This window comes from Dasypus novemcinctus, chromosome 19, assembly GCF_030445035.2.
Source record: "Dasypus novemcinctus isolate mDasNov1 chromosome 19, mDasNov1.1.hap2, whole genome shotgun sequence".
Classification (NCBI taxonomy): Eukaryota; Metazoa; Chordata; class Mammalia; order Cingulata; family Dasypodidae; genus Dasypus; species Dasypus novemcinctus.
In genome coordinates, this window is record NC_080691.1 from 57,398,994 (window position 1) to 57,420,847 (window position 21,854).

The 21,854-nt window shown below is 41.3% G+C and overlaps 1 long non-coding RNA gene across 1 annotated transcript; it reads right to left on the reverse strand.

Annotated features, from left to right (window-relative positions):
• Positions 1-352: 352 nt before the first annotated feature.
• On the reverse strand, positions 353-801 carry LOC101431890 (uncharacterized). The gene is made up of 2 exons (XR_011646611.1): positions 655-801; positions 353-530 (listed from the first exon to the last, which is right to left on the reverse strand). It is a non-coding gene; the product is annotated as an uncharacterized lncRNA (long non-coding RNA).
• Positions 802-21,854: the final 21,053 nt, after the last annotated feature.

Sequence of the window (21,854 nt, forward strand, 5' to 3'; positions counted from 1 at the left end):
TTACTATATCAGTAGTGATAGGCACAGAATGATAATAGAAATGCTTCCTGGGGAAACAGCTGGAGAGGAAACTCTAGATCCTGACAACAATCCAGTCTTTAACCACCTCCCTGCACCTTCTCCTGCAGCTGCACTTTGTGCTCCCTGAGTTCTGAGCATCCCCTCATGGCCACCTCATAGAAGAGGTTTTTGTCTGGGTCAGGATTGCCTTCCTCTCACTGTGTCTTTAGCACAGTAATAAAGGGCTGTGTCCTCAGGTTTCAGGCCATTCATTTGCAGATACACCTGGTTCTTGTTGTTGTCCCTGGAGATGGTGAATCGGCCATTCACAGAGTCTGCATAGTATGTGCTACCACCACTACTACTAATTACTGAGACCCAGTCTAGCCCCTTCCCTGGAGGCTGGCGGACCCAATGCATTGCATAGTCTTTAAAGGTGAATCCTGAGGCTGAACAGGAGAGGCGCAGAGATCCTCCTGGCTGTTTCAAGTCACCCCCAGACTCCACCAGCTGAACCTCAGAGAGGACACCTGAAAACAGACATTAGAAGGTGAGTCACAGATAGTCACATATTGTCACACACACACACAAATATGAACAAGTGCACACAAACACATTTATAGTGCAGCAAAACCAATTTCTAGTTAATATTACCGTGGAGAATAGACCAAAGGAAAGTCCAGACCAGCACAAACTTCATGGTGTCTCTTCTTCTTCAGTCCTGTGCTCAGAGTAGGGAGAGCTCAGACACAGGGCAGTGGGCTCCTCTCTCAGAGCTACAAAGTCTGGGCCTGGGCTGCATTTCAGGAACACAGGGAGGGGCCCCATTTGCATTTACCATCCCCATAGGCAACATCAGCTCCCTCCCTGCAGCTGAGGTTTTCTTTTACTCTGCAGTCTCTGCATCCAGAGCTCTCTGTGACAACAGTCAGTGAAAATTTCTGTGATGCTGTGTGATTGGAAAAGCATTTCAGTCCTAGAAACAGTTCAGTGCTTTCTCTTTCTGCCTCCTCCTTATTCTCCAAGTTTCTCTCCTTGTAATACCCACATGGTTGACATGATAGCCAGCATGTTCTCTTCCTCCCTTCTGCAAGTGGCATTAAAGTGGAGATTGAGTTTCTGAACAATTGTGTGTCTGGGCCAATGCCAGGTACCCCGTGAATGGAGAAGCACAAGCTGTTTCCTTTGATTCCATAGAGAAATAAAGCAGTGGCTAGACTTGATGACCAGCTGAGTCTAACTTTATGAGCTCCTACATCATATCCAGAGCATGTCCAATTCTTGGAGGATCAGTCATTCAAAGGAGCTGAATTGAATACCAGGGAGTTCCTGCATGAGTCTTGGAGGCTTGGGGAAACGACCAGCTTCCTCCCAAAGAAACAGCACATTACACAGACAAGAGATCCTCCTCTCCCTCCAGTCCTCCTCCAAGCTCTCCTGAAGATTCTGGTTCAGGTTCTCAGGCTACCTGTGGACTTCCATCCTAGACAGTAAAACCTCATGCTCTGCTCTTAAATGGGTTCCTTATACTAACATAGCCTGTGCATAAGTTCAAAATTATCTATTTCTGTATCTAAGTGTGCCTAGTTACTAAAAAGCCAATTAAGTAATATAGACACAATAGGCTTTAATTTTCAGAAAGGAAGTAGAAGCAATGTGTATTCAAAATCGCATCCAGAAGGAAAATGGGTGATATGTTAATTCAAGTTTACCTGGAACGTGGGAGCTATTTTAATTCAAAAACTATCTGCTACTCAGACAAACCCTAAAATCTCAAAGAAACTAACAAAGAAAGTCTTTTTCTCATAAAAGCACCATTTGACTTCCCCACACCTTCTTCCTCTGTATAAAAGGAACACAGAAATCCTATTCGGGACTCTGGTTTTTGGTCAGGAGTCCCCAATCCCAGGTGGTCATTAATAAATTTTTCTTCTTAAGAATATTCCTGGGTCCTGACCCTCAATATGTGAGCATTAAATCTCTCCGCTTCCACAACAATACAACTGCGAGAACTTCCCAAGGCAGAACAGATATCTCTGTTGAGTGTGCAGCTGAGGGCCTGATGGGGAGTAGAGGGGCTCTCTGTAGATGTTTAGAAGCCCCTTCACAGCACCCAAAACACCCCTCCACCTGGTGCTATAATGGCATTTACGGCCACCTCAAGAACCTTTGTCTCATCCCCAGAGTCCTGTGGTGGGTGAACATGGCCATGGAGGAAGCCATCCCTCATGCTCCATGGGGATTCCAGCCTTATGCTTCCTCCTGCTCAAAATTGAGGGCAGAGTGAGCACAGGCAGAACCTAACGGTCATCCTGCAGGTACTGGCTCAAATTCTTGAGGTAGCATCTCTCGGGTGACTTCTAAAGATGTCTTAAGCCACCTTGTCCAATAGGAAGTCAGTTTAACTCATCTCCAAATAGGACTGAGATGAATAAGAATTTCATGGTTGAATGAGATGTACATTCTAAGGAGATGGATAATTGGAGAAATTTTTTCAAACGGGAGCCACGGTAGAGGGAGCATATTTTTAAAGCAGATGTGTAATGAAATTTACACAACATATGCTTTTTTTGTGAATGTCAGTGAAATTGCCTCAAAATTAGAACCTTTAAGCAATAACCATTTATTTTGTCATTTTCTGTTCATGAGAATCTGGTAATTAATTAGTTGGAATGACTTCTTTTTAAATGTGCATTATAAACACATTATTGAATGAATAAAAAGTGAGTTCTAACTTAAAGCAATTACTTATCCAATAGCAGAAGAAAAACGATATGCTATTAGTCATGGCATGAAATACACATAATACCTAAAGGCATTTTTTCAGTTATTTTTGAAGGTTTTCTAGATTGAAAACACATAAGAAACACACGAAGATATTGCCAGAGATACCCATAAGTTACCTGGAATTACATAAATAAGAGAAAAACACTGCAGTTATACCACTGCAATTCAGAAAACATTAAATGATAGGAATAAACAGATGCTCCTATTCAATTTTCTAATATTTGTAAAATTCTGTCTTTTTCCCAATCAAGTAATTCATTTCAAACTATGCATATTCTCTAACACTGTCATCCAGTTTGTCAATTGGCTTGCTTTCCTGCCAGGAGCAGGTTTTCCCCTATTGTCACCTGGCAAAGAAATTAAACCAAATCACTAAACTTTCTGTTAGCAATGTTGTCCTCTTCTGGTCAATGTAAGAAATACAGTCAGCAGGTTGATATTGTAAAATAATTGCAGACATGAATGTTAAAAATAAAAAAGCATACCACACTCCCCTGACAAATTGAACTTCCCTAAATGAAACAAAAATGAATGCTTTAGTAAGTGAATTTTACAGTGAAAATATCAGTGGGGTGCTAATTCTACATGTATAACAATTTGACACATTTGAAAATAAGGTAATGAAGCTTTATAGTCTCTTTTTCAATATCTTGGAGGTAGACTGGATTATGAATAGTAGAAGCAATATGCTCTCTTTTATAATTATTAGTGTATTAATACTAATTATATTTTTGTGAATTAAATCTATACTTATGGATGTTTTCTTATGCATAAATACTTATCATAGTATACATGCTAAGTAGATCATATCCTGGAATATCTTGCCACAAGCATCAAAATATATCAGAGCATCTGTTTCTTTCATGAACATTAATTTTAAGTTTGGGAAGCAGACGTGGCTCAAGTGATAGGGTGTCTGTCTACCAGGGTTTGATACCCAAGTCCTCCTGACCCATGTGGTGAGCTGGCCCACATGCAGAGCTGTGGCATGCAAGGAGTGCCGTACCACACAGGCGTGGCCCCAAGGAGTGTGCCCTGCAAGGAGAGCCACACAGTATGAAAAAAGCACAGCCAACCCAGGAGTGGCACTGCACACATGGAGAGCTGATATGCAAGATGATGTAACAAAAAAGAGATGCAGTTTCTTGGTGCCACTGAGGGTGCAAGTGGACACAGAAGAACCCACAGCAAGTGGACACAGAGAGCAGACAACTGGAGGAGGGAAAGGGAGAGAATTAAACATGAAAATAAAATCTTAAAAAAAAAAATTAAGGGAAGCAGACTTGGCCCAGTGGTTAGGGTGCTCGTCTACCATGTGGGAGGTTCCTGGTTCAAACCCCGGGCCTCCTTGACCCGTGTGCAGCTGGTCCATGCACCGTGCTGATGCGCACAAAGAGTGCCGTGCCACACAGGGGTGTCCCAGCATAGGGGAGCCCCACGCGCAAGGAGTGCACACTCTAAGGAGAGCCACCCAGCACGAAAGAAAGAGCAACCTGCCCAGGAATGGTGCCGCACACAGGGATACCTGACACAACAAGATGACACAACAAAAAGAAACAGTTTTCCGTGCCGCTGACAACAATATAGATTCCCATGCCACTGAAAATAACAGAGGGGAAAAAGAACATGCAGCAAATAGACACAGAAAACAGACAACTGGGGAGGGGGAAGAGGGAAGGGAAGAGGAATAAATAAATAAATCTTAAAAAAAATTTGAGTTGCACATTGTTTTTCTCTGTGGTTCATCCCTATCGCTGGGATATACAGTAATGTAGGTCCTTTCTACGATCACTGCCAAAACACTCAAGGAGTGTTACAACTTCCTGGTCTGGGGAAAGAACAAAGGACTGACTTGTATAAATAAACAATTGTTTTGAGTTCACAGGTTTAAGGAACATTTTGATGAGGTCTCTGTGTCCCTGGATGGTTTTGGTTCTCTCTACAGCCCACTTCATTGATTTCATGATGGAAGTGACTCCCATGATTTTTAGCAAAATGTTAATTTTTTCTTGGATCCACCTGGAGGTTAACTTTGTCTCCTGGGACACTAGAGCAGAAGAAGGGAGCTCTGGAGTAGTTATTTCTGGAGAGACCTCCTAAGACCTTCACCTCAAGCAGTAGCTGAGGCAGGGAAGTGCAGCACAGACACAGACTCTTCTGACACCATGGTCTGTGAGAGCCAAGGGTGTCATTACATTTTCTGAATCATCTTCAAATGTATTTTGAGTGAAGAAGAACATGAGGGAGTCTTTCTTTTGACAGGGAGATATTAAAATATTTAAACTTTGGCCAATGTTTTGAAAGCTTGGCATAAAAGTGGCAAGTCACAAATGCAGCCAAAACCTGACAGGAATGAGGGAGGCTGGAGGTTTGGGTAGATCAGTGTTACTGTGAGGCATCATAGTAACATCTCCTGCTGATTGTAGTTGTCCAGCAAGCAGGACAAGATGAAGTTGGGAGAGGACCTTAAGATAAGGAGCTTATTTATGAAGCAGACCCCAAAATGATGTCAATGGAACTGTTTTTTTTTTTAAGATTTATTTTTATTTATTTATTTCTCTCCCCTTCCCCGCCCCCCCCCCCACCCTGGTTGTCTGTTCTCTGTCTATTTGCTGCATCTTCTTTGTCCGCTTCTGTTGTTGTCAGCGGCATGGGAATCTGTGTTTCTTTTCCTTGAGTCATCTTGTTGTGTCAGCTCTCCCTGTGTGCGGCGCCATTCCTGGGCAGGCTGCACTTTCTTTCGCCCTGGGCGGCTCTCCTTATGGGGCATACTCCTTGCGCGTGGGGCTCCCCGATGCAGGGGACAAGCCTTCGTTGCACAGCACTCCTTGCGCACATCAGCACTGCACATGGGCCAGCTCCACATGGGTCAAGGAGGCCGGGGTTTAAACCGCAGACCTCCTAAGTAGTAGACGGACGCCCTAACCATCGGGCCAAGTCCGCTTCCCAGAACTGTTGAAATAACCTGCCTGCCCCTTCAGATAGGGACAGGTGATCAAGGAGAGATGAAGGGGGTGCTTCCTAGGGCAGTGGAGGGGATGAAATGCCTGTGGAAGTAGCAGCAGGTGACCAGAGGCAGGGGCTGGACAAAATCATCAGGTTTCCAGGATCCAAAGCAGAAATTACCATTATGAGGAGGGAGGGCAGAGGCACAATGAGGAAGGGAGCACAGGGGTGCTGACTGGACAGAGAGAAAAGGACAGGGGATTCACTCTCCAAAGGTCATTCAGAAGATGCAAGCTAAGAAGTGAGGTCTCAGAACCTCATTACTCTGTGTCCATCAAAACATCAAAGATAAACTGAGAGGTTCTTCCTAAAATAATAGTAAGCAAGAATGAGAAAAGAGAAATGGGCTGCCCTAGGAGGTAAAGGTCTGGATCCTGACAATAATTCCTCCTTATCTCACTCTGCCCCTCCTTATCCTCCCTCCCCTGTATCTTGGAAAAATTTGTCCTCATCCTCCTGAGTGGGCTGTGTCCAGTGCACAGAACACTCAGGAGTTTCCCCCAGTACATTTAGTTAAATTATCCATTAATCCAACAATTTAAAAGACTGTCTACTTCTCATGAACTTATTTGCAAAGATTTAAGGGATATAAATAAAATTGAAGGCAGTAAATTTCTTTTCAAAAGAAAACCTCTTATCTACATGCCAGTGTTGGAATGATTTTTCCTTGTTTCAGCATGAAAGAAAATAACCAAGATCATTATTGACTATGTTGACATAAATGGGGTTGTGGACAACCATTGATATTCTCCAATGCATAGTATATTGAAAAATCACTGTTTTTTTGAGCTTACAATAAATATTCAGCAGATTCTGAGGAAAGATGGTACCACATTCAAGCACTTGTCTTTAACCAAACTTGCAACATGCAAGAAAGAGGAATGGATTTATGAAGATGAGATTACATTACAAGTTCTATTTCCTAGGATTCTGAGTTGCAGAAAGAGCTTAGATGTGTCAGACTTAAGAGTTTCTGAATTCTGAACCCTTCATAACATAGACGTAAGCAGCACTCAAAGGTAGGGGGCAGCTCAAGTTCTCCCAGCAGCAGGAACATCCTGAATCTATTTATCCTTAGCTGGTGTTCTCTGAAAACTTTGATGATTACAAGACCCATGTCTCTTCCAATCTCAGCCACTAGGTAAATCTCTGCTATTCTAATGGGAAAGCCGGTAACAGTGTGTGAGCAGGACAATCTTATTCTATTCTGTGATCTCTGTGTTTGGAGAGAAATCAATGAAATTGGGAACACATGTCAATACTTTACATTTAATAATTCTCAATGGGAAAGACATAGGTAAGCAACAGCATATAGCACAACTTCCAGGAATAATGTGATTGAGTTGAATATGGTCAATCACACAGCATCCAGGAATAATGCAATTAGGTTGAATGTGGTCAATTAAAGTTGTTTGCAGCCACAGGTGTGAGTCTAGTCATCAAAATGAGTAAAGTTAAAACACGTTTTCTAGTGTTAAAAGCAGTACATAGTGTGCTGGCTATGAGAATGTACCTCCCATGCCCATATAGGGAAATAAAGCACAAAGGGCCCAGCTGCTCTTTTTTTATTATCTATTTTTTTTTAAGATACACAGATCACACAAAATGTTACATTAAAAAATATAAGATGTTCCCATACAACCCACTCCCCACACCCCTGACTCCTCCCACATCAACAACTACTTTCATCAGTGTAGCACATTCATTGCATTTGATGAGTACTTTTGGAGTAGTGCTACACCACATGGATTATAGTTTACACTGTAGTTTACATTCCCTCTCAGTCCATTCAGTGGGTCATGGCAGGATATATAACGTCCTGCACCCATACCTGCAATATCATTTAGGACAACTTCAAGTCCCAAAAATGTCCCCATATCATACCTCTTCTTTCCTCTCCCTGCCCTCAGCAACTCCTATGGCCACTGTCTCCACCTCAATGATACTGTTTCTTCCATTGCTATATTTTTAAACCAAAGAACATTTATGATAAATTTATATTTAATTGAAGACTTTCTTTTAAAATTTTCATGCCTCTACCAACCACTAATTTGTCAAATATTATTTTTCCCTAAGGTCATCAAAAGTTCTCTATAAATATAACGTTAATCTCCCTCTATAATTTTCTGTAAAACGGGTAAGGTCATCTAATAGAACTTGTGACACTCTAATCCTCCCTGCACATGCACAGGCTTCCAAAGGCAGAGATTACATGAGGGTCCTGACAGGGAGGCCAGGCATTACCAGTCTTGTGCTCAGCTTCATGATCCAGCACATCCTGGGAAACACAGCATGCCTCCAAGTGCCTCCTTCCTGCTCTGCATCTCTTTGTGGGGAACAGCTTTCGCATCACAATGATTTGTGTAAAAGAGAGTACATGTTACTAGGTGTGCAGGCAAAGTATGCCTACAGCACCCAGTGCAGGGACAGGGACAACCTTTCAGAACATGACAACTTCCTAAAGCCTGCCTGGATACTTGTCTGTTGTAAACACAGAATAGAAGGTGCCAGGGGAGAGGATAGAAGATAAGCAGGATGGACAGGGCTGTGAATATCACTGAGGTGCCCCTGTCCCTCCTTATGAGGAAACACTTAGCCTGTCATGTACTACAGCCCCTTCCTGGGGAGAGGGTGCATTTTCCCAAATATTGCTGACTAATCTGCATTGTTCTTAGCTGCCTATTTCAGAGAACTTCATCTGCAGTTTAAGAATTTAGTTCCACAGTTAATTGGAGAGGATTCTGGACATAAGTTCCATGATGAACTCTGTCTCCTTCCACTTTCTATTGGATCCAACCAGTGCTCACAGTTTATTGGTTTCATTGAATTTCCCATGCAGAATAATTATTTTATTTTGTAGTGAAGTTAAGGAGGATTTTGTGGGTCCATTTCTACAATAGTTGCCGTTATTCTCCCTAAACCCCCCTGGGTAATAAACTGTCATTTGTTTTGTTTTGCTTTGTTTTGTTTTGTTCAGTGTAGCTTTTTGGAAATTATCCTAATTTTGGAGAAAAAGCCTACAAGACAGTATGGATATGACCCCTGTGTGATTCACTCTAGGAACTTTATCACACTCAGACTTCAGAAACTTATTAACTAATGCTAGTTTCATCTTCTAACTAACTTATGTGTGATCTGACAAAACTGGCCCAAATAGTTTTGGTTTGTGTCCTATTTCTCTTTATTATCACAAATTTGTCTCAAGAATTTAAGGTTTTTCTTAGTTCTGCGACAGCAGTTTTTGGACATACTGAGAACATTTTGATAATTTGCAGTTTTCCAATAAAAGACAGGGTATTTTTTGCTTTCCACATGCAGATTAATTCTTCATCCCATGGTGCAGTTTGGGTGTTTGCTGAGGGAGTATTTCTACCATGGATGCTCTCCGTCTCCCCAAGCACCACTTTGGGAGAGGAGTGTATGTTTTGCAAGTTCTTTGCAGTTTTTTTGGAGAGGTTCTCCCTAATTCTGCAGGAAAATATGCAGTAGATCATAGTTTCAAAGTGTTTATTACAGCACTATCAAATAATAATAATGTCCCAAATGCTGTCATTGCCACTCAACTACCCCAGGGCACTCATGCATGCTCTGGGTTACTTCCGTTTTCCAAAGCTCCACCCAAGAGCTAGCAGCATAGTAGGAGGACTTGCAAATAGTTTGCCTCCAGTTGCTGATGTAAACCAACACAGCCCTGAACCTGCAGCTCTGGGATAGGAGCTCCAGCCCAGAGTTACCCAGGAGTTTCAATTTGTTGATCAAGATTTCACATAGATGAGTCAACATGGCATTAGTTCTGAGCTGGGTTTTCTCATCATTATTTTAGAAGATCAATTTATGGGGAACAAGAGATATATTGAGTATGTGGTTGATATGAGTGAAAGAATCAGTGGATATGTGTGGCCATTTTCCTGACCAGGATGTCTCTGTTTGCAGGTGGTCTGGTGGTGGAGTCTGGGTGAGAACTCATACAGCACTGCATGCCTCTTTCAATCTCCGTGGAAACTTCTAGATGAAACTCCACTATCTGCAACATAAACTGAGTCTCACAAGCTTCATGGATGGCCTCCAATATGTGAATACTCTCTGTCTACAGATGGAAATTCAGAGTTGAGGACAAAGTCATGTATTGCTGAGCCAGATACTGTGAGGGGAGGCAGGGCACCCCGGGCTCAATGCTAAATTGTAGTGGTCTGGAGGTGGTCAGAATGCAGGGGTAGTCAGCACCCAATGAGCATACTTCCTATTCACAAGAATATGGAAAGTGGCAGATTAAAGCTGGTTTCTTGTTAGGTCTGAGTCTTACACTAAATTTAGTTTTCTGCCTGGTAACCTCTTTATATTTAAGACTGTGCTTTCCACTTAAGAGTCAGAAATAGGAAAGCTGTACTATATTCTAAGGAAACATTCCCACACACAGGCTACTTTAAAAAGTAGAAAATTTTGAATCTAATATTTAAAAAAATTAAAGAGAATATAAATACATTTAAAAAAAAAAAGAAAGCAGAAATGGCTCTGTCAGTGGTCTCCAGGATCAGACATGTGATGATGTTTGAGCAGCCTGGTGAGTCTTTTCCATTCAGACTCAGGAAAAGACCAAAGTGGGATTCTGTAAGCAGCAATTTTTATACAGGCTGGAACCAAGAGAAAGTCTATGCCAGTGTCAGAATCTTTAAACCATAATGGATCTCACATCTAAGTCTCCTCCTCTTTCTGAAATGTACATGTCAGACTCAGCACTGGTCAGTTTGTCTCTTTTTCCATAAATCATTTTAATTTTCCTTGTTAGAGTAAGGATCTTTGGGGTTACCCAGGCTGAAATTGCACATGAAATGAATCTTTTCTCTTCTGTTTTGCCTTAGTATGGCTTCCAAGCTTAGTTCTTGGCTCAGAGTGGCCCTCAGAGCTCCTTTTATGCAACCATGGTGAGGTGCTCCAATCCCATCCATCAGCCATGTGGGATCTAAACCCCTCTTGATATAGAGGTGAGGTGGACATCGCCATCCCAGTTCATCAGGATGGAGGAATAAAATATAAATTAGAGTGGACTTACTGGTATTCTACTATAGAATAATTGTAACTCTAGCAATGGAAGAAATTATATCACTGGAAGAAATTATATCACTGATGTGGAGACAGTGGCCATCGGAGTTTCTGAAGGCAGGGAGTGGGAATAAGGTATGTGATATGGGGATATTTAATAACTTCACAGAGATGGTAAATGTAAGTTTGACCATCCCTGTAAATGTAAATTACCAAAATTTTCATAGAATTTTATATGATTATATATGTCTGAATGTATTTAAGCAGACAAGTAGTAATATTGAAGGAAACTGTTCTAAGTTTGAATTGTGAGTACATCGCAGCAATGCTTAGAAAAGATGCAATGGCTATTCTCTGGGGGTTACATGTTCTGAATCAGCTCCTGATGTTGAACTTTCATCACCCCCTAGTGGTCAAGAACTTCCTCTACAGTTCAGCCACCTGTGCCCTGCAGGGAAGAATTTTGTCTGCTTTCGCCATGACAAAATAATCTTGCACAATTGGCAGTGTCTTCTGTTCTCAGGCTTCTCAGTTTTAAATAAACTTCATTTCTGGATGTGTCCATGGTGATGCTGAGATGAGACTGAAGAGTTGCTTTATAGTGTGTGCTTCCATCACTTTATATCCTGCTGACCCACTCTAGCCCCTGTGCTGGAGCCTGGCAGATACAATGCATATAATAGCCAGTTAAACAAAATCCAGAGGCTTTGCAGGGTACTAACAGGATCTTTAAGGGCTTAATCAAGTCAGGTCCTGACTCCTTCATCTCTACCTGGGACAGGACACCTGAGGACAAGGAGAACCACAGTGATTCTTGTGCTCATATGCATCATCCCCATTATCTTCATGTCTGAATCCCGAGACACTTACATCTGGGAGCTGCCATCAGAAAGAGAAAGAACGCCAAAGGTTTTCATGTTCTTTTGCATGAGGTCCATGTGTCCCAGGAGATATTTTCCTGACTAAGAAGGAACCTAAATTTAAATGAATGTTTGCTCTGTTCTCATCTGTTCACCCATGTGGTGATTTGCATTTGAGAGGCAAGTTTGTATGTAAAATGACAAGGGTTGAGGGGAGGTCCTTGTCTTAGTGGAAATCTGGGTGGAAGATGCTGGCTGAGCCCTCAGAGAATGTGGTCCCTTCCCTGTGGTGTCCCTCACTGAAATCATGTTCCTTTATATCCAGGAAGATACTGTGTGGAATGGGGAGTCAGATGTGGCCAAAGATTCAGGAACGGCTCAGCAAACGAGTTTCTTGTACCCCAATTCCCAGGGATTATACATATGTATTTGTGTTGGTCTGCTTATATACATATCTTCTTCATATGTAGCATATATAATATGTATATAACATGTAATGTGTATATTTTCCCTGACAATGCTGATTATAATGGATTCTAATTTATTTTTGAATTATCAGGGGAGGAAAGGATATTGGGTGCCGCTTTCTCCAATTTGTTGATGCCATTCCTCAGTTATAACTTCATGTGTAAAATTTCAAAAACCTGCCAGAGCTCTTATATATTTTCATTACTTATATTAGTGGTATAATTCCCTCTGGAGTCAGAAAGCTTCTGTATGCACCCTCACCTCTGACCACCATGATTGCTCAAGTGCTGTTTGTCTTGGTCCTTCCCTGTCGGTGTGTCAATGTCACAGCTGTGCTACTGGTTCAGGTCAACCCCACTCACTTGATCATTGACCAACTTTGATCTACTCATTTCTAAATATATCTTTCTAAATTATCATCTCAGAAAGAACATGAAAGAAGAATATTACAACCTGGCCACTCAATAATATTACTTCACAATTAAATAATAAATTTCATATGACCTTCAACTCCAGCCTGCTTCTAAGTTTCTGAGGCAGTAACATGAGCTGAAAAGAACTTAGCCAGTATACTACAGTCACCATAATTACGGAAGGATTTGCGGATTCAGAAAAACATCATAAGGCATGTTCCAAGATTAGGATCTGGTGCATGAGCAATTCTGGATGTTCATAATTCATGCATGGAGGTGCTGTGAGGACAGGGGCCGGCAGGAAAATGAAATCCACATGTGGAGTGATTTTTGCACTGTGAGAACATTGTATTGAATATCAAATTGCATTTTTCAGGGATGACATATTTCCACATCTCCCTGTTTTTTGCATTGACTCTGAGGTTGGTATTTCTTTACATCAATTAATGTGGATGTATTTCTGTGTATAGTGTTTGTTGCACATAACATTATAGCTGTTATTTATCAATGAAATTACTCAAATTTAAATGTAGTAATGAAATTTCACTAAATCTCTGTCTTTGCCCATGTAGCAGAGTGAAAACCAGATTTACCCAATCCTTAAGATGAATAAAGACGTCTTATGCTGAAAGGTAACCCCACAGATTTCTCCTATACATGCTCCATGTCCAGTCACCGAGGCTACATGCTCCTTTTACCCCAAGCACTTGTCCCTTGTTCTGCTCCTGGACTAGTGGTCCTCAGCTCCCCTGCATCTATCCCTCTTCCTGGTCCTTGGGATGAGTGCTTCTGACTTCCACCTACCCCTGTTTCTGACCCCTTGGCTCCATGGCCCTGAGTTTTTCCTCCATCTTGCCATGGCCTCAGTGATCCTGATCTCCCACTGAACTGATTTTCGTCCCTGTCCCTGGGCTTCATGTTGCTGAATGCCCCCTGCACTTGTCTTGGTTCTGGAGGCTAAGCTACATGGTCCTAAACTTCTCCTGCACCTGTGCAAGTATCATCCTCTAATTAGTAGTGTTGATTTCCCCTGTACCTGTCCCTTACAGTGTCCTCTGGTCTCAGTGATCTAGACTTTTTCCTCCACCTGACTGTGGTTAACATCCCTGGAATCAATGATCCTGAGCTTCAGGGAAGTGGATGTCGCTCAACTGATAGAACATTTATCTACCATAAGGAGGGTCCAGGGTTCGATCCCAAGGGTTTCCTGACTCATGTGGTCAGCTGGCCCATGTGCAGTGTAACTGCACACAAAGAGTGCCATGCCGCATAGGGTTGCCCTTGCGTGGGGGTGCCCCATGTGGAAGGAGTGCACCTCACAAAGGGATCCAACCTGCAGAGCAGTGCGTCCCACAAGTAGAGGCACCTCATAAGAATAAACACAGCCTGCCCAGGAGTGGCACTGCACACAAGGACAGCTTATATAGCAAGATGACGCAAAACAAAGTGACACAGTTTCTCGGTGCCGCCGGACAATTCAAGTGGACACAGAAGAACACACAGCAAATGGACACAGAGAGCAGACAACGGGGGGAAGGGGAGAGAAATAAATAAAATAAATCTTAAAAAAAAATTCTAAGCTTTCCTTGCACCTGCTCTGCACCTGCTTATTTGCTCAGTGATCATGAGCTTCCCCTCATCTGCCCCTTGACCTATTCCCTGGGTTACATATTCTACCCTCCTCCTGCCCCTACCATGGTCCTGGCCCCTGGGCTTGTTTTTTCTGAGAGCCCCCTCAGTCAGTCCGGCTGACCCTGTAGAGAGCTGTAGAACTGGGTTCCTATCTTCTTGTCTCAAATGTGGGTCCGGCAAAGCAAATCTTTCGTCTTCAGCATTCATATTATTGGCTATAGGTGGCAAGAGGAACTGTTCATGGCAGGCACCCTGACTATGGATTCCTGAGCTACAGCTGTGGTCATTATGTCTGTTGTACCTGGCCCGGATCTGTAGAACTTTGCTAAGCTCCTCTGGGTTCCAATAGATCCTGTGGTTATCAGATGTACTCACTCTACTCTCAGCAGCTGGACTCTCCATATGTCCACAAGGACATTGACTACTGATCAGAACAACTGATCCCTGTGACAGAAGGGGACACAGATATCATTGGAGGAATCTCCAGATGACTAAAGTCACCCTCCCTTGCCTTTGTGAGCACGTGATCCTGGAGTTGAAGTGTTCTGAGTGCCCCTTTAAGGCCACTCTATAGAGGAGATTTGAGTCAGTGCTCACACTACCTTCCTTCACTTCTCCTGAGTCAGTAGTACACAGCATGTCCTCTGCTCACAGACTGTCCATCTGCAGACACAGCATGCTCTAGGCATTATTTCTTGATTTGGTGAACTGGGCCTTCATGGATTCCTCATCATATATTCCATCACACAAACCCCACCTGTGACACAGCTAGAAAGTGCTCATCCAATAACTATGAAAGCGAATCACAAGAATTTTTTTTTGGTCTTTATTTATTTTTTTAATGTTACATTTTAAAAAATGAGGTTCCCATATACCCAAATCCCCCGCAATCCACTCCTTTCCCCATAACAACAAACTCTTCCATCATCATGAGACATTCATTGCATTTGGTGAATACATCTCTGAGCACCAGCATTCCTGCACCTCATGGTCAATGGTCTGCATCATAGCCCACACTCTCCCACAATCCACCCAGGGGTCCATGGGAGGACAGACAATGTCTGGTAACTGCCCCTGCAGCACCACCCAGGACAACTCCAACTCCAGAAAACGCCCCCACATCTCATCTCTTCCTCCCACTCCCTACGCCAGCAGCCACCGTGGCCAATTTCTCCATACCAATGCCACATTTTCTTCGATTACTAATCACAATAGTTAATGAATACAATATCAGTAAGTCCACTCTAATCCATACTCTATTCCTCCATCCTGTGGACCTTGGAATGGTTGTGTCCACTTCACCTCTATAACAAAATGGGGCTTAGTTTGCACATGGATGATGGATGCAATTCTGCTTTCATTTATTGGCACGCTTGGCTTCCTGGTGTGTTGGTTGACCTTCCTCACCTCCCTTTTAGCTGAGTGGGGTAAGTCCAACCAACCAGAATGTAGGAGTTGCAAGTCTGTTGAGGCTCAGGGCCTGGCTATCACATTGTCAGTCCAGAGATTCAGGTCCCCTGGGTATACATTAAACCCAAGCAACAACTACACTTCTGGTAAAAGTAACAGGAGAGGCTTGTGAACAAAGATCACATCTGCATCCAGCTCCATCACACAGAAACACAAACGCCAAACAATGGCCAACTGACATAGCACTGAACTCCATCTGCCATGACCATAGAACCTGTGGGTCTCTGTAGCCCTCAGAAGAATCAATACCTAGGGTTGTATCTACTTTTCCTGTCTCTGGGACTCTGCTGAGGTGTGCATAAGGGCAACCCCTCTGATAGCCTCCTGGCTCTTTTTGGAGACTCATAGCCATACAAACTCATGTGCCCTTTCCATTTCTCCATTTTATTAAAGTCAAAAAACAGTTTTGATGGGCGGGACAAGATGGTGGCTGAGTCAGCATACCTGATAATATCTCCTGCAAAGAAGCGGCGGGGCAGCGTTGGAGGTTCTTCGGGACCAGGCTGTTTCAGGATTTTTGCAGAGCAGGAGGTGTCTGGACATCGATTTGGTGGGAAGATAACAGAGAAAATTCATCTATAAAATATAATTGAGACTCTATAACATTGAGGTCCAGGCTGCCCGCGGGATGCTCCCTCCTGGGGTGGGTGGAGCCAAGGCACCAGGCGCTGCGGTGGCAATTTTTTGGAGGCTCTGCTGTACTCGGTAATTCATAAACCCTGAGTGGCCTATTGGGGGGTTAATAGGACAGGAGGCACTTGCAGACCGATTTGGGGAGACAAACGGGAGTTTTATTGTGAAGTGGGGAAATTTTTGATTGCAGACACAAATAATAGCGCTTCTGCCTAGAGCCCTGCCCCCCCCCCCCAAGCCCGGCTGCCAATCTGCAGTGGATTTAAATTGATAGCTTTAAAGTGATGCCACCAGGGTCTGGCATGGTGGGAGATGTCTGGAAGCCAATTAGGGGAATATTTTGCGAAGTGTGGGAATTTCGGGTTTGGACTCTGTTATTAGCGTTTCCAGCTGGAGCCCCACTCCCGGGTCTGGCTATTGATCTGTGTCATTAAATTGGCTGTAGTGTTGAGGCGCCCCCAGGTGGCCGTTCCAGGGTCTTACAGGGAGGGAGGGGTCCTGAAGTCGAATTGGTGATACATCCACAGAATAGACCCTAGTGAGTGAGTGAATTGTGGGGTACAGACACACAGAATAGAGCTTGTGGATGTGACCTCACCCATAGGGCTGGCACCCAGTTGTGGGGATCCCTGAAGGCTGTGAGGCACTGCCATGCTCCCAGGCTCCTTGTCAACCAGACTTGAGGTTGCCAGGTCTGAGTTCCCTAAACCCTGGTGGCCCACACCCCAGAGACTCACACCTCTTGAGTCTTCAATATCTCAGACTTCCCATCCCTGAGTCCATCATGCCCTGAGGTCCATCTGAGGTCCTTGAATGTCCTAGCCCTCAACGTTTGTGTTTTTTCTTTTTTGTTTTATGTTGTTTTGTTTTTATTTTTATTTTATTTTATTATTTTATTTTTTTAATGTCCTGATTGCTAACATTGCATTATCCCCTAGTCTTTTCTCCCAGCATATCCCCCAAAGTCTTTTTTTTTCAGTTATTTAGGGGTTTTTTTGTTGTTGTTCTGACTGTTGTGGTTGATGTACATCTTTTCTTTCTTTTCCCTACCTCTTCCCCGCCCTTTATCCACCCCCTTTTTCTTTCTTCCTTTATTATCTTTTTTTTCTCTCTCTCTCTTTTGTCCCTCATTTTCTTCTTATTTTATTTTATCTTAATTATACAAAAGGTGCTGCAGGGAACACCTCACATTTGCTGGGTTTCCTCATCCTTCACTGCCTCATTTCTGTGTGACTAGATTTTGGCTACCTACACTATACCCTTTCCCCTACATCTTGATATCCTCCAGCATCTACGGTCTCTCCTATATTCCACATACCTTTCTTTGATCCACAAAGTGTCTAACTCTTAATTTCTAATACCTTTGTTTTGTTTTCTGTCTTTTATCCACACTTGAAACTATTGCCTCTCTTTTCTCTTTCACTCTCTCTCATGAAAACAATAGCTTTTTAATTCATTTTCCTCCCATATTCAGTCGACTACCTCATTATAGGTACTCTACCTACTGACATAACTCTACACAAATTATATGAATCTAACATCCATCCTGCCTGATCTCATATTTTTGCTCTGTTAAAATATATCACCAATACTACTTTACACTTTTTCCTTGCTTACACAATTGCCTTTCCGTGGACCTAATACTTTCCTTTAAAGTGAACTCAACCAGCATTAAGAAATTAGAATAAGAAGAACAAAGTGACAAAGAGAAGATATTACACTTAAGCAAAAACAGCAGCTAATTAATCCCTAAGACTAGACAAAGAAGCTAAGGAACTGATTAAACCCGTCAAGATAAAATGATGACCAGACTGCAATAAAAATCTACAAACCAAACCAGTAATGAGGAAAACATGGCTGAATCCAATGAACAAACTAAAAATCAGGAAGGGGAGCAGAACTTCACACAAGTAATGAAAGATCTCAGAACATTTATCACTGACAAATTTAATGAAGTAAAGGAAGAGGTTAACAATGTGAAGATAACGCTTGGAGGGGAAATTGGAGACATACGCAAAAAGATAACAGATATGATGGGAATGAACACCACAGTTCTAGAAATCAAAAATACACTTGCATTAAATATAAGCAGACTAGAAGAGGCAGAGCAGAGAATTAGTGATGTGGAAGACAGTACATTGGAAATCAAACAGAGAGTAGAATTGGTCCATAAAAAGATAGAAAAAATCCAGCTAGGACTTAGGGACCTGAATGACAATGCAAAATGCTCAAACAATCATATTATAGGCATTCCAGAAGGAGAAGAGAAGGGAAAGGGGTCAGAAGGAGTGTTGCAAGAAATAATGGCTGAAAACATTCCAAATCTACTGAAAGAGACAGATGTACATATCCAAGAAGCACAGCACACCCCAATCATCATAACCCCCAACAAGCACACCCCAAGACATATACTTGTCAAATTATCCAATGCTCAAGACAAAGAGAAAATTCTAAAAGCAGCAAGAGAAAAGAAAACCATCACATACAAGGGAAGCTCCATAAGATTAAGTGCTGATTTCTCATCTGAAACCATGGAGGCAAGAAGGAAGTGGTATGATATAGTCAAGGTACTAAAGGAAAAAAATTTCCAACCAAGAATACTCTATCCAGCTAAACTAGCATTCAAAAATGATGGAGAGCTCAAAATATTCACAGATAAACATAAACTGAAAGAGTATGCCAATAAGAAACCTCCCCTTCAGGAAATTCTAAAGGGAATTCTGCAGGAAGAAAGGAAAAAAACAGGACAGGCAGAGTTGGAGGAGAGTGTAAGAGCAACAAAAAAGAAAAAAAGAGAAGGGGAAAAAAAGAAGCAAATAAAATATGACAAACACAGCTCCAATCAAAATATGGTTAACACAAATAATTCCTTGAAAGTAATAACACTGAATGTCAATGGATTAAACTCACCTATCAAAAGATTCAGACTGGGACATTGGATAAGGAAATATGACCTATCTATATGCTGTCTAAAAGAGACACATCTTAGACCCAGACACTCATGGAGGTTGAAAGTGAATGGCTAGAAAACAATCATACAAGCAAACAATAACCAAAAAAAGGCAGGAGTAGCTATATTAATATCAGACAAAATAGACTTTAAATGCAAAACAATTGTGAGAGACAAAGAAGGATACTACATTTTAGTAAAAGGGACAATCTGTCAAGAAGATTGAAAAATCATAAATATTTATGCTCCTAACAAGGGTGCTTCTAAATACATGAGGCAAACGCTGGAAAAACTAAGAGAAAGAATAGATGCATCTACAATTATAGTGGGGGATTTTAATACACCACTATCAACACTGGAAAGAATATCTCAAAAGAGAATCACTAAAGAATCAATACATTTGAACAGTATATTAGAGGAGTTGGATCTAATAGACCTACAGAGATCATTACACCCAAACACAGCAGGATATACATTTTTCTCAAGCGCACATGGATCATTCCCTAAGAGAGACCATATGCTAGGCCACAAAGAAAGGCTTAATGAATTCAGAAAGATTGAAATCATACAAAATAATATCTCTGACCACAGTGGAGTGAAGCTGGAAATTTGCAAGGGACAGAGGCCTAGATTTCACACCATGATTTGGAAATTAAACAGCACACTCTTAGAAAAAAGAGTGGGTCAAAGAGGAAATCTCAAAAGAAATCAATGACTGCCTTGAAACAAATGATAATGATAATACAACATAACAAAATTTATGGGATGCGGAAAAGCAGTACTGAGAGGGAAATTTATAGCCATAAATTCATATATCAAAAAAGAAGAAAGAGCAAAAATTGAAGAATTAACTGTACATTTGGAAGAATTAGAAAAAAAAAAACAAAGTGATCCAACAGGAAGAAGAAGGAAGGAAATAACAAAGATAAGAGCAGAACTAAATGAAACAGAAAATAAGAAAGCACTTGAAAAGATTAACAAGACCAACAGTGGGTTTTTTGAGAAGATCAACAAAATTGAGAAACATTTAACGGGACTAACAAAGAAAAAAAGAGAGAAGATGCAAATACATAAAATAAGAAATGAAAAAGGAGATATCACCACTGACCCCATAGAAATAAAGACTATCATAACAGGATACTTTGAAAAACTATATTCCAACAAAAATGACAATTCAGAGGAAATGGACAAATTCCTAAAAACACATAAGCAGCCCATATTGATGAAAGAAGAAATTGATGATCTTAACAAACCAATCACAAGTAAAGAGATAGAATCAGTCATTAAAAACTTCCCAACTAAGAAGAGCCCAGGGCCAGAAGACTTCACAGGTGAATTCTACAAAACATTCCGGAAAGAACTAACACCAATCCTGCTGAAACTATTCCAAAAAATCGAAACAGAAGGAACATTGCCTAACTCCTTCTATGATGCCAACATTACCCTAGTACCAAAACCAAACAAAGACACCACAAGAAAGGGAAATTACAGACCAATTTCCCTAATAAACCTAGACTCAAAAATACTTAACAAAATCCTTCCTAATCGTATTCAACAACACATTAAATAAATTATACTCCACGACCAAGTGGAATTCATTCCAGGTATGCAAGGATGGTTCAACATAAGAAAATCAATCAATGTAATACACCATATAAACAGATCGAAGGAAAAAAAATCACATGATTGTATCTATAGATGGAGAAAAAGCATTTGACAAAATACAGCACCATTTCTTGATAAAAACACTCCAAAAGATTGGAATAAAAGGAAATTTTTTGAACATGATAAAGAGTATATATGAAAAATCTACAGCCAACATTGTTTACAATTGAGAAATCATAAAATCCTTCCCTCTAAAGTCAGGAAAAAGACAAGGATGCCCATTGTATCCCCTTCTATTTAACATTGTCTTAAAAGTACTTGCTCAAGCACTGAGGCAAGAACCAGATACGAAAGGCATTCAAATTTGAAAGGAAGAAGTCAAAATTTCATTATTTGCATATGACATGATCCTATACATAGAAAATGCTGATAGATCTACAACAAAGCTTCTAGAACTCATAAATGAGTTTAGTAAAGTCACAGGTTATAAGATCAATGCACAAAAATCAGTAGCATTTCTGTACACCAATCATGAGCAAGATCAGGAGGAAATCAAGAAACAAAGACCATTTACAATGGTACATTAAAAAAATCAAATATTTAGGAATAAATTTAACTAAAGATGTAAATAAAGTATACACAGAGAACTATACAAGACTGTTCAAGGAAATCAAAGAAGACCTAAATAAATGGAAGAATATTCCTTGTTCATGAATAGGAAGACTAAATATTATTAAGATGTCTATCCTACCAAAACTGATCTACACATTCAGTGCAATCCCAATAAAAATCAACACAGCCTTCTTTAAGGAACTAGAAAAACTAACTCTGAAATGTATTTGGAAAGGAAAGAGGCCCCAAGCAGCCAAAGACATATTGAAAAAGAAAAACGAAATTGCAGGAATCAAACTATCTGTCTTCAAAACATACTACAAAGCTACAGTAGTGAAAACAGCATGGTATTGACATAAGGAGAGACACACAGATCAA